Below are 13,177 nucleotides of genomic sequence, written 5' to 3'. Positions count from 1 at the left end.
GAATACTTATCTTTCTGGGAATTTATTTTATGATTGGTCGATATAATGAAGCCTGAGCTGAACCTTCACAACAGTGAGTCACCCTTCCCCTCCCTGGAGAAAGGGTGCCAATAGAAATGAACCAGTACCTTACAGTCGACTACAAAGCTGTGGTGAATGGATTTTCTCTGTACACGGTCACTTTTAAATGGATCCATTCTGTAAGGCAGTATTCACAAGACTGTTACCAGCATATGTGTCAATGTCTAATTAGGAATAAGCATAGATCATTGCAGAACTATTTAGGGATAGGCGCTTTCTCAAGTGAAGAGTGATCTTGATGATGTGCATTGTATGTACGACAGCACAAAATACAAGGACTGGGCATAGTTAACAGAACCATTAAAAATATTTTATTCGCACCAGATGCAGCAAGCAGTGTAATTTGACCCAACTGACATTTATTTTGCAGTTTTTACAGTATTGGATGCCTTATTCCTTGCTTTGCACATAATGCTTCAGTATTTTACCAGTCGGTTTCTGTTCTGAGACCTAACCCATAAATAAGGATTGACTATAACTGTTTGAGTCTTTTCGTGTGCACGGAACTTTTAATATTAGCAACTTTTCCTCAGGTTTTCAGAAACAATTTTCAGATTCATCTGCTCCTTTTTAAAATGCCTGAGATACTTCAACTCCGCTTCTCTGATTGATGAAGTTCTCCCTAACAGTAGGGACCCCCACCTCCATCCCACCCCTTAGCATTCCTTCAATAAGTGTCCACACCATTTATGAGTGGTGGTGAAGGTCATCTTAAGAGCACGCAAAGTGTGGCGGTAAATCCTATTAGAGTGCCTCAAGATCAAACATACATTTGCTTCCCATGAGAGGCTACATCTACAGTGCTTAGTATTAAAGCAGTGTACATATCCTCTGGGTCTGCAGAAGGCACAGGCATTTTTGGTATTAAATCGGTCTTCATCCTATCGTTCTGTTATGGGCAAAATCCCTAAAGTAGGATCTCCAGCAGCCTAAAACAAGCCACAATAATATCAGAATAAGATGGGAAAAAAAGCCCCAGATTGCTTGGCAGATCGAGGAAGGGGAAAAGTTCCTTTTTGGAGGCTGTTGATCCCGTCTCCCTGTAGAGTTGACTCCCTCACATGGGTTCTGGCAGTGTTTCGATGATAGACTTTCAGCAGGCCATCCATCATATTGAAAAAATGAAATGGATTTTTTACCACATCTAACAGAGGTTCTTTCCTTCCAAAATTCTACTTTATGGAGTTTCAGCAGATTTGCGTTTGACTAAAAATGTGCATTTAAGCTGCAAAACCCAATCAGTTCTGCTAGTACACTTGCCTCCCTAATCTGTACAAGGAGAGAGACTGTCTTGAGCTTGAAATGCATCCAGTAATAGCGTGGCATCCTCTCAACTGTTGATTAAGATAGAAGTCATAGGAACTTATGGCACAGAAGGTGGCCATTCGGCCCATCATGTCCGTGTCGGTTGAAAAAGAGCAATCCAGCCTCATTCCACTTTCCAGCTCTTGGTCCGTAGCCCTGTAGGGCACTTCAAGTGCTTATCCAAGTACTTTTTAAAAGCGATATATTATCCATTCTATTTGAGGATTTTGAAAAAATGCAACAGAGGATACACATAGAGGGCTCATTGGATATGACTTTTATCCAAAAATCTTTATTGGCCATTTTGTGTTTCTGTGAAAGTGCTGGGAGGAAGTGGTGTGATTGGTCGACCCATTGTGTGGTATGCATTCATTGGATGGCCTTGTGTTTTTGTGAAAAATATCTATATTTCTTGCAATTTGATGATGATGCAGAATTTCAAAACATCAATGTTTCAATTTCCTGAACTTTGACAAAAATAAAACCTCAATGTTTATAGCGACCATGCAAATAGCACAGTCTGGATTTTCCGCCCTCCACGTTCCGCCTCTGCACGGCAGTCTATCTTGTGATAAAAGCTGATATTTGACCAACCAAGTAAAAATGCAGTACCTGTGACATCTGTTTAGGAACAATTTAGCTTATTTTTACTTTCAGCTGGCTCTAACAATAGACCAAAGCTGAACAAGACTGTACGAGAGAATTCATCTAAACTCCAGGGTCATGATGAGTTTCATAAAATCTCCCGCTGAAACTCAGTGGGGTGGATTTTCGGTCCGCTGCTGCCTCTGTTCGCGCCCCGGCGGAGCGGTAATGGCTGTGGAAATGATTTCCGGCCGGGCGGCCAGCTCCCAGCGCCCCGCCGGGACATTTGGTGTCGGGGTTTGCGGGGGCACGGAGCAGTACCGCCCGGGAGAGGCGGGAGCCGTAGTGCCCCGCAGCGCACCCTAGTGGGACCGCCTGGGAAAGCGGGCGGTCCAAACTGTTCCCGTGGCGGTGAGGGAAGGAATGAATACATCAGGTAAGTGTGATTGTTTATATTTTTTTTATTTTTGCGATTTATGTCTTTTGTGGGGTGAACAAGGTAGTGCCAATGTTTTTTGTGATTTATTTGGAGATTTTTTTTCCATCTATGGTGGGGTGGGCGGGGGGGTGGGGGGGGGTGGTAAGGTCATGCACTTGCGCTGGGGTAAGGCACTTCGGCTGGGGGAGGAATGTACTTGGCCTGGGGTAAGGCACTTCAGCTGGGGGAGGGATGTACTTGGCCTGGGGTAAGGCACTTTGGCTGGGGGAGGGATGTACTTGGCCTGGGGTAAGGCACTTCGGCTGGGGGAGGGATGTACTTGGCCTGGGGTAAGGCACTTTGGCTGGCCCTTGCGGTCTTCTGTGGAGCTCTGTCCTCTGTCGCTTCAGGAAGTCAAAGTGGATCGAGTTACAATTTGCAAAGTCAGTGAGACCTTGGGATGGGCGGTTCCAGTTACACATTCCAGTGAAACTTCAGGGTGTGGCTTATCCTCCAAGGGGACCAATCATAGACAAAGGGTGGAGCATGGTGGCCATTTTCACAGTACAAATAAGCGCTTCCATAAATTGCATCACCATTTATCACAACCTTGTAAAGTCTAGATACCCACAGAACACGATTCTCCTTTCATGAGCAGGGGTTTCAGAGTGATTCTGATAAATCTCCAAGGCTATGACCAGAGACCTGTTTTTGAGATCGTTCTGGAGTTACCTAAATTCATTGTGACCTTTAGAATCTGTTGAAATGTGGGATTTGCCTCATCATACATATTGAACTAGAAGCTGCTGACACAATGGATTGGAATATCCTGTCACCTCATGGGCCTGTTAAAACCTGGCTCAAACTGATGGGATGACATTTTCCTCTCAAATGGCTGCAAGGATTCAAAGTTTAGCCAGCTGGAGTCCATCAGTGGGCATGAGCTTATAGCACAAAATTACCTCCGATTTAGAATTATTTGAGAGCCTTCCTCAAAGATGCCACCAACTTGCAGGTGGAAGGTGACAAATTCATAATTTTTAAATTAGGGAAGGTTAGCCTAGTGGAATTATTTCAATACAAAGTGCTCCTCTGTCAAGGTAATACTAAGCAGCACTGCAAAAATGTGAAAACCGGCAAAAGAATAGGTCACTCCTAAACCAGTCTATTTTACATATTGGAAATACTCAGCAGGTCAGGCAGCATCTGGGTAGAGAGAAACAGAGTTAACATTTTCAAAACTTTAACTGGTTCTATCTCCCCCGAGGCTGTCTGACCCGCTGAGCATTTCCAGCATTGTCTATTTATATTTCAGATTTCCAGCATCTGCAGTACTTTGCCTTTCTATTTTACATGTTAATTAGTTTGGGCCCATTTTTGGGTGTGAAATGGGCAGCGCACTCAGAGCATGCATCTGATCGCAAGCACGTTGCCAAGTATATATTCTTTTATGTAGCAGTTGTGTTTGCAGTGACTTGTTTTTTCTTACATCCTACACTTTACAAACCGCTCAAATTTTTTGGGGGTATTTTTGTCTCCCTGGTGGCTATTAGCAATTGATCCGATCGTGCCCCAATACCTAACCAACATTAGAACTGTAATTTGTGCTTCATCTAAGGCTTGCTCCTGTTGAATTCACAATGCTGAGAATCCCTAACTTCATAGAAATATCCCGTTTTCTTGTAACCTCAAAGAGAACATATATCAGCCTTCATTAAAAGCTCCATTTCTGGGGTCAAAACCTGTGTCAAGTAAACAACATTATTGTTTTGGATTTTTACAGACAGAAGCTTTAGATAAAGCAACTGCCCCACACACAATATACAGTGAATCACATGGCATGATTGATGACCAGTCTAAATACAGTTTGTTTATTCAGCTTTACCATGTTAGGTTTGCTGCAGCTTTGAGGGTTTTTTTTTCCCCCTGTCTCAGCATTTATTGTGTTCAAATGAAAAACAGATAAATATTTCAAGGTAATTCTTTTTTACATTTCAAAAACATACAACTATACACAACAAACTAGTTCAATACTCTGAACAGAGCTATATGAATTCAAGTATAGTCTGACAATTTTATTTTCTGAAAGCTAACACATTTCATAAAATGCACAACTATTATGCTCTAAAGAAAACAAGAATATGTGCACTAAAAGTAATGTGTTCCTGTAGCTTAGGAAGCACTTACAGCTCTTCAATACAAAACAGTGAAGCTTTTGTAGACTCTGAAATTCATGAGTTGGGCTTTGTTGCCTGTTTGCTTTTGCAAATAAATACATTCAGATTTTGCTAACAGCTCAAACTTGATTTGTAGCTTCTAGGATCCCTAATTCTGTTCAGTTCCTGTGTGTTTCTCCAGCGTTCACTTTACATTTTCTATTGTTTTAAAACAAAATTAACTGCTGACGTAAGATGTTGGGGCCGAAATTCAGTGCAGCCAGAAAGCTGGTGGTGTTAAGGCCTTTTTTCCCCGATTAGCGCCGCAAAGTATGCGATGGCCATTGGATCCAAATTCAGCTTTTTGACCACAAAAGTTTTCCAGTCTTATTAGCCCTTCAAACCTGAAAGTTTGCAGTCTTAATTGGCGCATTATTCCCACGGGAAATTCACCCTTAGGGTGATGTGGCAGCTGCCATTGCAGCACAGACGCGAGGGAATGAGCACTTCGGTGCTGCTTTGGAGAGGATGACCTCTCCAAGAGCTTGCAGAGCTGATCTCTGCTCTGTAAGAGTTGCCGGAGCGTCTAAGTGCTGTCATATCTGGTAACTTTCAGACTGTGGCTCCTCGCATGCAGTCTTAGCTGGATGCCCCCCCCCCCCCCCGAGATCTCAGTTGTTGCTTTCGCGGCTGGGTCCTCCATGGGCCATGGGGAAACCTTCCAGTGTGGTGTCACGGCACCAACCTGAGCTCCCTCAGATTGGTGGTGGTGGTATTGTGCCACCCCCCCGGTGAATTATTCAGGATCCCTCGGGCCAGGATACGGATGAGGCGCTCCCTCCGGCTCGCAGCATTCCTGGCCCCAGGCCTGTCACTCCGCCAGTGCCTCCAGAGCCAAGCCAGACTGAACCCTCCCAGGAGGGTGTTGACCAGTCTGCAGCCGGCCCTTCCAGGCCCAAAGCTGCTCGAGGGCTTCCTAGAAGGACATCTGCAGCTTCCACACAGGGAACACAGCAGCCATCCCAGACCCATGAGGCAGCCACAGGGGAGACACTGAGATGTGTCAGAGGCAGTCCCTCGGAATCGAGGCAAACCTGCTTCCACTCTAAAAGTGAGTTCTCAGGTGGCTGAACAGCCCAATGCGGGAATTACGGTCTCTGTCAGAGGTGGGACAGATAGTCATTGAGGGAAGGGGTGGGTGGGACTGATTTGCCGCACGCTCCTTCCGCTGCCTGCGCTTGATTTCTGCATGCTCTCGGCGATGAGACTCGAGGTGCTCAGCGCCCTCCCGGATGCTCTTCCTCCACTTTGGCCGATCTTGGGCCAGGGATTCTCAGGTGCCGGTGGGGATGTTACACTTTATCAGGGAGGCTTTGAGGGTGTCCTTGAAACATTTCCTCTGCCCATCTGGGGCTTGCTCGCAGTGGCGAGGCTCCGAGTGGAGCACTTGCTTTGGGAGTCTCGTGTCGGGCATGCGGACGACGTGACCCGCCCAGCGGAGCTGATCGAGTGTGGTCAGTGCTTCGATGCTGGGGACGTTGGCCTGAGCGAGAACACTGACGTTGGTGCGTCTATACTCCCAGTTGATTTGCAGGATCTTGCAGAGGCAGCGTTGGTGGTATTTCTCCAGCGCTTTGAGGTGTCTTCTGGAAATAGTCCGTGTCTCTGAGCCATAAAGGAGGGCGGGTATCACTACTGACCCGTAGACCATAAGCTTGATGCCAGATTTGAGGACCTGGTCTTCAAAAACTCTCTTCCTCAGGCGACCGAAGGCTGCACTGGCACACTGGAGGTGGTGTTGGACCTCGTCATCGATGTCTGCCCTTGCTGATAGTAGGCTCCCGAGGTATGGAAAATGGTCCACGTTGTCCAAGGCCTCACTGTGGATCTTGATGACCGGGGGGGGGGGGGGGGGGGGGGGCAGTGCTATGTGACGGGGTCAGATTGGTGGAGGACCTTTGTCTTACGGATGTTTAGTGCAAGGCCCATGCTTTCGTACACCTCGGTGAAGGTGTTGACGATGGTTTGGTGTTTGGCCTCCAAGTGTGTGCAGAAGCAAGCATCGTCCGTGTACTGTAGAGTTCGATGATAGAGGATGGGACGACCTTGGATCTGGCCTGGAGGTGGCAGTGGTGGAACAGATTCCCGTTTGTTACCGGGCGGAATGTTGAGCTGGGCGACGTTTCCAATCTGAGCCCCTGGATTGAGATTTCAGTTTTCTCTCTGTGAATCTCGGGATCTCTACTTCTCTCTCTCTCATTTTTTCCCCATTTTTTCTTTCTCTATTCCTATTTCTCTAATTCTCTCTCTCCCAATCAAATTTTCTCATTCTGTTTCTCATTCTCTTTCCTCACTTCGATCTCTCCTTTGCTCCCTCTCTCTCTCTCACCTTCTCTCTCTCTCTCTCTCTCTCGTTCCATCTCCCTCTCTCTCCCTCTCTCTCTCTCTCTCTCGCTCCGATTCTGTGCTGAACATCCTCAGGTTTGGATCTTACCTTCTTGTCTCTCTCCGTTCCCACGGCTCCGCGATCTCTGGCACTCTGCACCGACCCTAAACGCTGGCGGGGGCACCGTCGGCTGAAGGGCCGGCTTCTTCACGCTGAAAATGGGTCCGGGGGAGGCGGAGCAGCAGCGGTGCGCACTTTTAGCGCGTCTCTACTGCCGCAAGTCCCACACCGCCACGAGAGTCGGCAGTGGCTCACACCGCTGCAAGAGCTCCCGGGCCCAATCTATGCCGGGGCAGTCAGTTGAGCCCAAAGCGGCAACCATTCGATTTTGACGAATGACTGCCATAAACAGGCAGTAACGGTGCTTCCCGGGACCGTGAATTTCGGAGCAATTGTACCCTACTGTCTCCATATTTTTGAAGAAGTTAGTACAATATAGATGCAATTATGATTTTCTCTTGCCCTGCCTTAGCCATATTTAAATTCCATATGAAGAAAAGTAAACTATAAATGATATATAATGTCACATGTTTATGCAGTATTTGTGTAAATAGAAAACCACTGAGCAACTTTCACTGACGAAGGCAGAAAATGTGTGCTGAGTAAGTTTTATATAACTTTATTTAAATTTTGTCAAACTGTACTTGAAAAATTCAAGACATCGGGTAATATTCAGAGGAGAAATTTCGTAATATACTTTGCAAAGCATTCCACTGACCCAAATATTTCCTGTGAGATCTAGTTTGTCTGTCACAGAAACATAGAAAATAGGTGCAGGAGTAGGCCATTCGGCCCTTCTTGTGGCATATTTGACTCTATGCATTTTTTTCTGTGTCACACTTCAAAGAACTATTAAAAGTAGAGAAACAAACTAATTATGTTTAATATAAACAGAAATCCTTCATTGAGAGAGCGGTCGGAATGTCTACACCCTCTGATTGACCATGGGCTGGATTTTTGAGGGATTTGCGACCAAGTATTCGTCGCCATTTGACACTCCGCAGCAAAAACCCGGTCGCAAAGCCCGGGTGGGATCCTGGTCTCGTTGTTTGCGGCGGCGATGGGACGTACCACCGGGGAGAGATGCCGGGGAGAGATGCGCCGACGTGCAACACTGCGGACTGCGTTCCCATCAGACTTTCGGCTCTCTCCCGATCCGTACGCCGCGCCCAGAATAGCGACAAGTTAAACCTGTCAGTGCAGCCCTGCCAGCAGCAAAAAAAGGTAAGTTAAAGCTTTTATTTTTTTAATTGTTTTTCAGCGATTTTCTAGCTAAGGGTTTTGTGAATGTTTTTTGGGATGTTTATCGCAATTAATTTTCCCCCTCTCCCAAGGCCTCTCTCGCAGCGCTCCCGGCCTTGGACTAAATTTGGCGAAACTCGCATTTTTGCGTCGCAAAACCTCATGCAACGCCTCCCCTTGCCGATGTAAAACCCGAATGTTCGGCCTAAAAACAGTAGCACAGCGAAAACAGTAAGTTTCACGTATCGCTACCGTTTTCGCCGAAAAACCCGAAAGCCGCAAATCTGGTCCGAACAGTCACACTTTAAAGCTGGGTGCTTCTGATATTCGACCTGAAACATATAGGTTGCAAAGGTCCCATACCAAGGAATAATTAAGCTCTGACTAAGCTCACCCTGTGTTTACTTAACAACAATTGCACTTTGTATCCTGAAAGAACGCAGCTCCACCTTAGCAGTAGAATAGTGCCTTATGCATTACAAGATCTGAGCCTTGTGAAAGTACATCATTTGACTTACCATAAGCAACATCATAAAAGATCCTGTCTCTCCCTCTCTCCTTTCCGCCCTCTCTATCATCATAGGCAGTCCCTCGGATTCGAGGAAGACTTGCTTCCACTCTTAAAATGAGTCCTTAGGTGGCTGAACAGTCCAATACGAGAGCCACAGACTCTGTCACAGGTGGGACAGACTGTCGTTGAGGGAAAGGGAGGGTGGGACAGGTTTGCCGCACGCTCTTTCCGCTGTCTGCGCTTGATTTCTGCACGCTCTCGGCGACGAGACTCGAGGTGCTCAGCGCCCTCCCGGATGCACTTCCTCCACTTAGGGCGATCTTTGGCCAGGGACTCCCAGGTGTCGGTGGGGATGTTGCATTTTATCAGGGAGGCTTTGAGGGTGTCCTTGTAACGTTTCCTCTGCCCACCTTTGGCTTGTTTGCCGTGAAGGAGCTCCGCATAGAGCACTTGCTTAGGGAGTCTCGTGTTTGGCATGCGTACTATGTGTCCTGCCCAGCGAAGCTGATTGAGTGTGGTCAGTGCTTCAATGCTGGGGATGTTGGCCTGGACAAGGACACTGATGTTGGTGCGTCTGTCCTCCCTGGGGATTTGCAGGATCTTGCAGAGACATCGTTGGTGATATATCTCCAGCGACTTGAGGTGTCTTCTGTACACTGTCCATGCCTCTGAGCCATACAGGAGGACGGATATTACTACAGCCCTGTAGACCATGAGCTTGGTGGCAGATTTGAGGGCCTGGTCTTCGAACACTCGTTTCTTCAGGCGGCCGAAGGCTACGCTGGCGCACCGGAGGCGATGTTGAATCTCCGCATCAATATCTGCTTTTGTTGATAAGAGGCTCCCGAGATATGGGAAATGGTCCAGTTGTTGAGGGCCGCGCCATGGATCTTGATGACTGGAGGGGGGCAGTGCTGTGCGGCAAGGACAGGCTGGTGGAGGATCTTTGTCTTACGTGATTGGCAGAAAGGGGGTAGGGAAAGCATGGATAAACGTGGTCAATGAGCGATGTTCCCTGAAGCTGTGCAGCTGTGCTGCGGTCTGGAGGTTCCTTGCTTGCCGGCTTCACAATGGGAAAAACAGCGCATGTGCAGAAATTTAACTGGGCTGCACAGCCCCTTAAAGAGGTCGCACACCCCCCCCAAAAAATCAAAGGGAACATTGCCAATGAGTATACCAATGGAAAGCTCTGTTTAGAAATTATGCTGGGCAATATTACCATACAAATGCTTAACACGTTTTAAGTTAACTTCCCTGCTATTTCAATGGAGGTGTTTATTTTAAGTGAATTATCGCCTCCATTTAAATAGCAAATACAGTATTTTCATACAAAGGCACTAAATGTTCATATGCTAATATAACACAGCTTATATGAGGTGGACCAGAATCAAACAATAACTGCCGATGGCCTGATGATGAAACGTGTTGGGACACTTATGCTCTGTCAAGTCGGAGGGGCTCAGCAAGGATTCCTGGTCTTCCCTGTCACACCTGAGGAACTTGTGACATGGAGATGATCCCTCCCCAGGAGTTGGGCTGGACTATCAGAGGACAAGGAATTCCTCGTGTATTATCCAATAACTATGTCATGGGCAGAAGCGTTGGAGCAAGTGCTTGCTTACCCTCTCGGGGAATGGCAGATGGTAAAGAGGAAAGTTAAATAGGAGGGGGAAATACCAGTGGCTGGGTAGATTAATGAGCCATAACTGCAAGTAACATTTTTGTTTGATCAAAGAGAAATATAAAAAGAGAATTGGATTCATAAAATATATATAGAAACAAGGATGATTTACTGTTTCATAACACTTAGTCAGGACACATTGGGAGGAATTTTAATCTAATAAAACAGGTGGGAGTAGTTAAATTATTAAAAATCAGATACCTGACCTGGCCCTGCCACCAACACGCCCACTTCCTGTTTAACGGAGGCGGGACAGGAAGCAGGACAGAGGCGGGCAGCCAACCCGCTGCCAGGAGGTGGGGCGTCAATTTAAATATTCTAATAAGGCCAGAAGCCTCTTTTTCAATCTCCATTTTGTTTTTAACTCTATCTGGACGGCTTCTACACAATTCATAAACCCCACCATTTGCAGCAAGGCGGGGCTGCTGCATACAGGAGGTAAGTGTCTTTAATGCTTTAATGCTACCTCCTGGATCCAGGGTCCCTGCCTGACCAACCCATCAGCAATCGGAGCCCCCCTCACAAGGCCTCCAATTGCCTTCCTGGATCCCTACCGATGATGTTGAAGCCAGCCACGATCTTCTCTTCCACCCCACCGATCCTCCGTTGGCCAGCCATGATCTCTTCTTCAACCCCACCGATCGTCCGTTGGCCAGCCATGATCTCTTCTTCAACCCCACCGATCCTCCGTTGGCCAGCCATGATCTCTTCTTCAACCCCACCGATCCTCCGTTGGCCAGCCATGATCTCTTCAACCCCACCGATCCTCCGTTGGCCAGCCATGATCTCTTCTTCAACCCCACCGATCGTCCGTTGGCCAGCCATGATCTCTTCTTCAACCCCACCGATCATCCGTTGGCCAGCTATGATCTCTTCTTCAACCCCACCGATCCTCCGTTGGCCAGCCATGATCTCTTCTTCAATCCCACCAATCCTCCGTTGGCCATCCATGATCTCTTCTTCAACCCCACCGATCCTCCGTTGGCCAGCCATGATCTCTTCTTCAACCCCACCGATCCTCCGTTGGCCAGCCATGATCTCTTCTTCAACCCCACCGATCCTCCGTTGGCCAGCCATGATCTCTTCTTCAACCCCACCGATCCTCCGTTGGCCAGCCATGATCTCTTCTTCAACCCCACCGATCCTCCGGTGGCCAGCCATGATCTTGCCTTCACCCACCACCTCTCCACCCCAGCCCATCATCAGAAGGCTGGCCACGATCCTCGCTCCTCCACCCGAATTTCTGCCCGACAGCACCCCCACCCGCCCCCACCACACCCGAACCTCTTATCAGCCCAGCCCCCGCGTGAACCCTCCCTCCCTCCTCTGTGCGGCCTAGTGTTGTAGGCCTAACTGCCCGCAGCCAGCCAGCCTCTCCATCTGGCTAGCTGCAGGCGGGAAACTGAGGCCTCGCATGCAAATCAGGCCCTGCCGTTAAAGTCAGCAGGGCCTGTAGGAAACATGGTCTCCAGGGTTTCCTGACCACCTAAGACCCACCCCCCCCCCCCCGCCACACCTCAACCCGCCTTCCTCCTTAAAATCCAGCCCATAAAGTTAATGCTCAATAGGTAGAATGTTTCTGTGACTAAGCTATACACACTGTACATTATTGGCATCAGTCACTGAATAGAAAAACTTCTGCTTTTACTTGTGTAACCGGAGTAACCTATGTCTTCATTAATCATCACTTATTTTCCAACGCACAGAAATAACAATTATTTTGCAATTACTTATTTGACATAAGATACTATGTCCTAAAAATGAGTTTAGGCCAGTTTTGAAGTGGAAGCTCGAGGATTGTGATAAATTTGTCCTCCGCAGGCAGCTCGCCAGACTGAAGAATTCAATTCCAGGCCGCCTGCCTCGCTGGTAGCATCCCTGAGGCAAGTCCCGGGAGCAGGAGAGAAATCAGCAGGTGAGGACCGATCTACTGACCACACTCGATCAGCTCCGCTGGGCAGGCCACATCGTCCGCATGCCTGACACGAGACTCCCAAAGCAAGTGCTCTACTCAGAACTCCTTCACGGCAAACGAGTCAAAGGTGGGCAGAGGAAACGTTACAGGGACACCCTCAAAGCCTCCCTGATAAAGTGCAACATCCTCACTGACACCTGGGAGTCCCTGGCCAAAGACCGCCCTAAGTGCAGGAAGTGCATCCGGGAGGGCGCTGAGCACCTCGAGTCTCATCGCCGAGAGCCTGCAAAAATCAAGCGCAGGCAGCGGAAGGAACGTGCGGCAAATCTGTCCCACCCTCCCTTACCCTCAACCACTGTCTGTTCCACCTGTGACAGAGACTGTGATTCTCATATTGGACTGTTCAGCCGTCTAAGGACTCATTTTAAGAGTGGAAGCAAGTCTTCCTCGATTCCGAGGGACTGCCTCGGATTGATTGAGGGCCGATTGCAGGCCAGCAGTGGCCATCAGGCGTGTGTGGAGCAAGTTGGACGCTCCTACTCCTCCTGGCTCCACAACAATTTCTTTTAAGTGAATTAAACTTACATTTTCGGGAACGGACACATCGACATCCTGGAGACCTGAGGAAAACATGGGGCCTGCTCCGCTCAAGTATTCTGGACGTGTTTGCAGCCCATTTGACAGATGTGTCCTAAAACTAACATGAGGGGCTGGATTTTAGACTATTATGTTTTTGGGGGCGATAAAAGCGACGGGGCGGGAAAGTTAGCAGCCAGGAAGTTTGGGCATCTGGGCCTTGCGTCAGGAGGTGCAGCGCTAAGGGAGGCTTTGTACACC

The sequence above is a fragment of the Pristiophorus japonicus genome, chromosome 12, assembly GCF_044704955.1.
Source record: "Pristiophorus japonicus isolate sPriJap1 chromosome 12, sPriJap1.hap1, whole genome shotgun sequence".
Taxonomy (NCBI): domain Eukaryota; kingdom Metazoa; phylum Chordata; class Chondrichthyes; family Pristiophoridae; genus Pristiophorus; species Pristiophorus japonicus.
The sequence above is the reverse complement of the archived record's forward strand: the minus strand, read 5'-3'. Positions refer to the sequence as shown.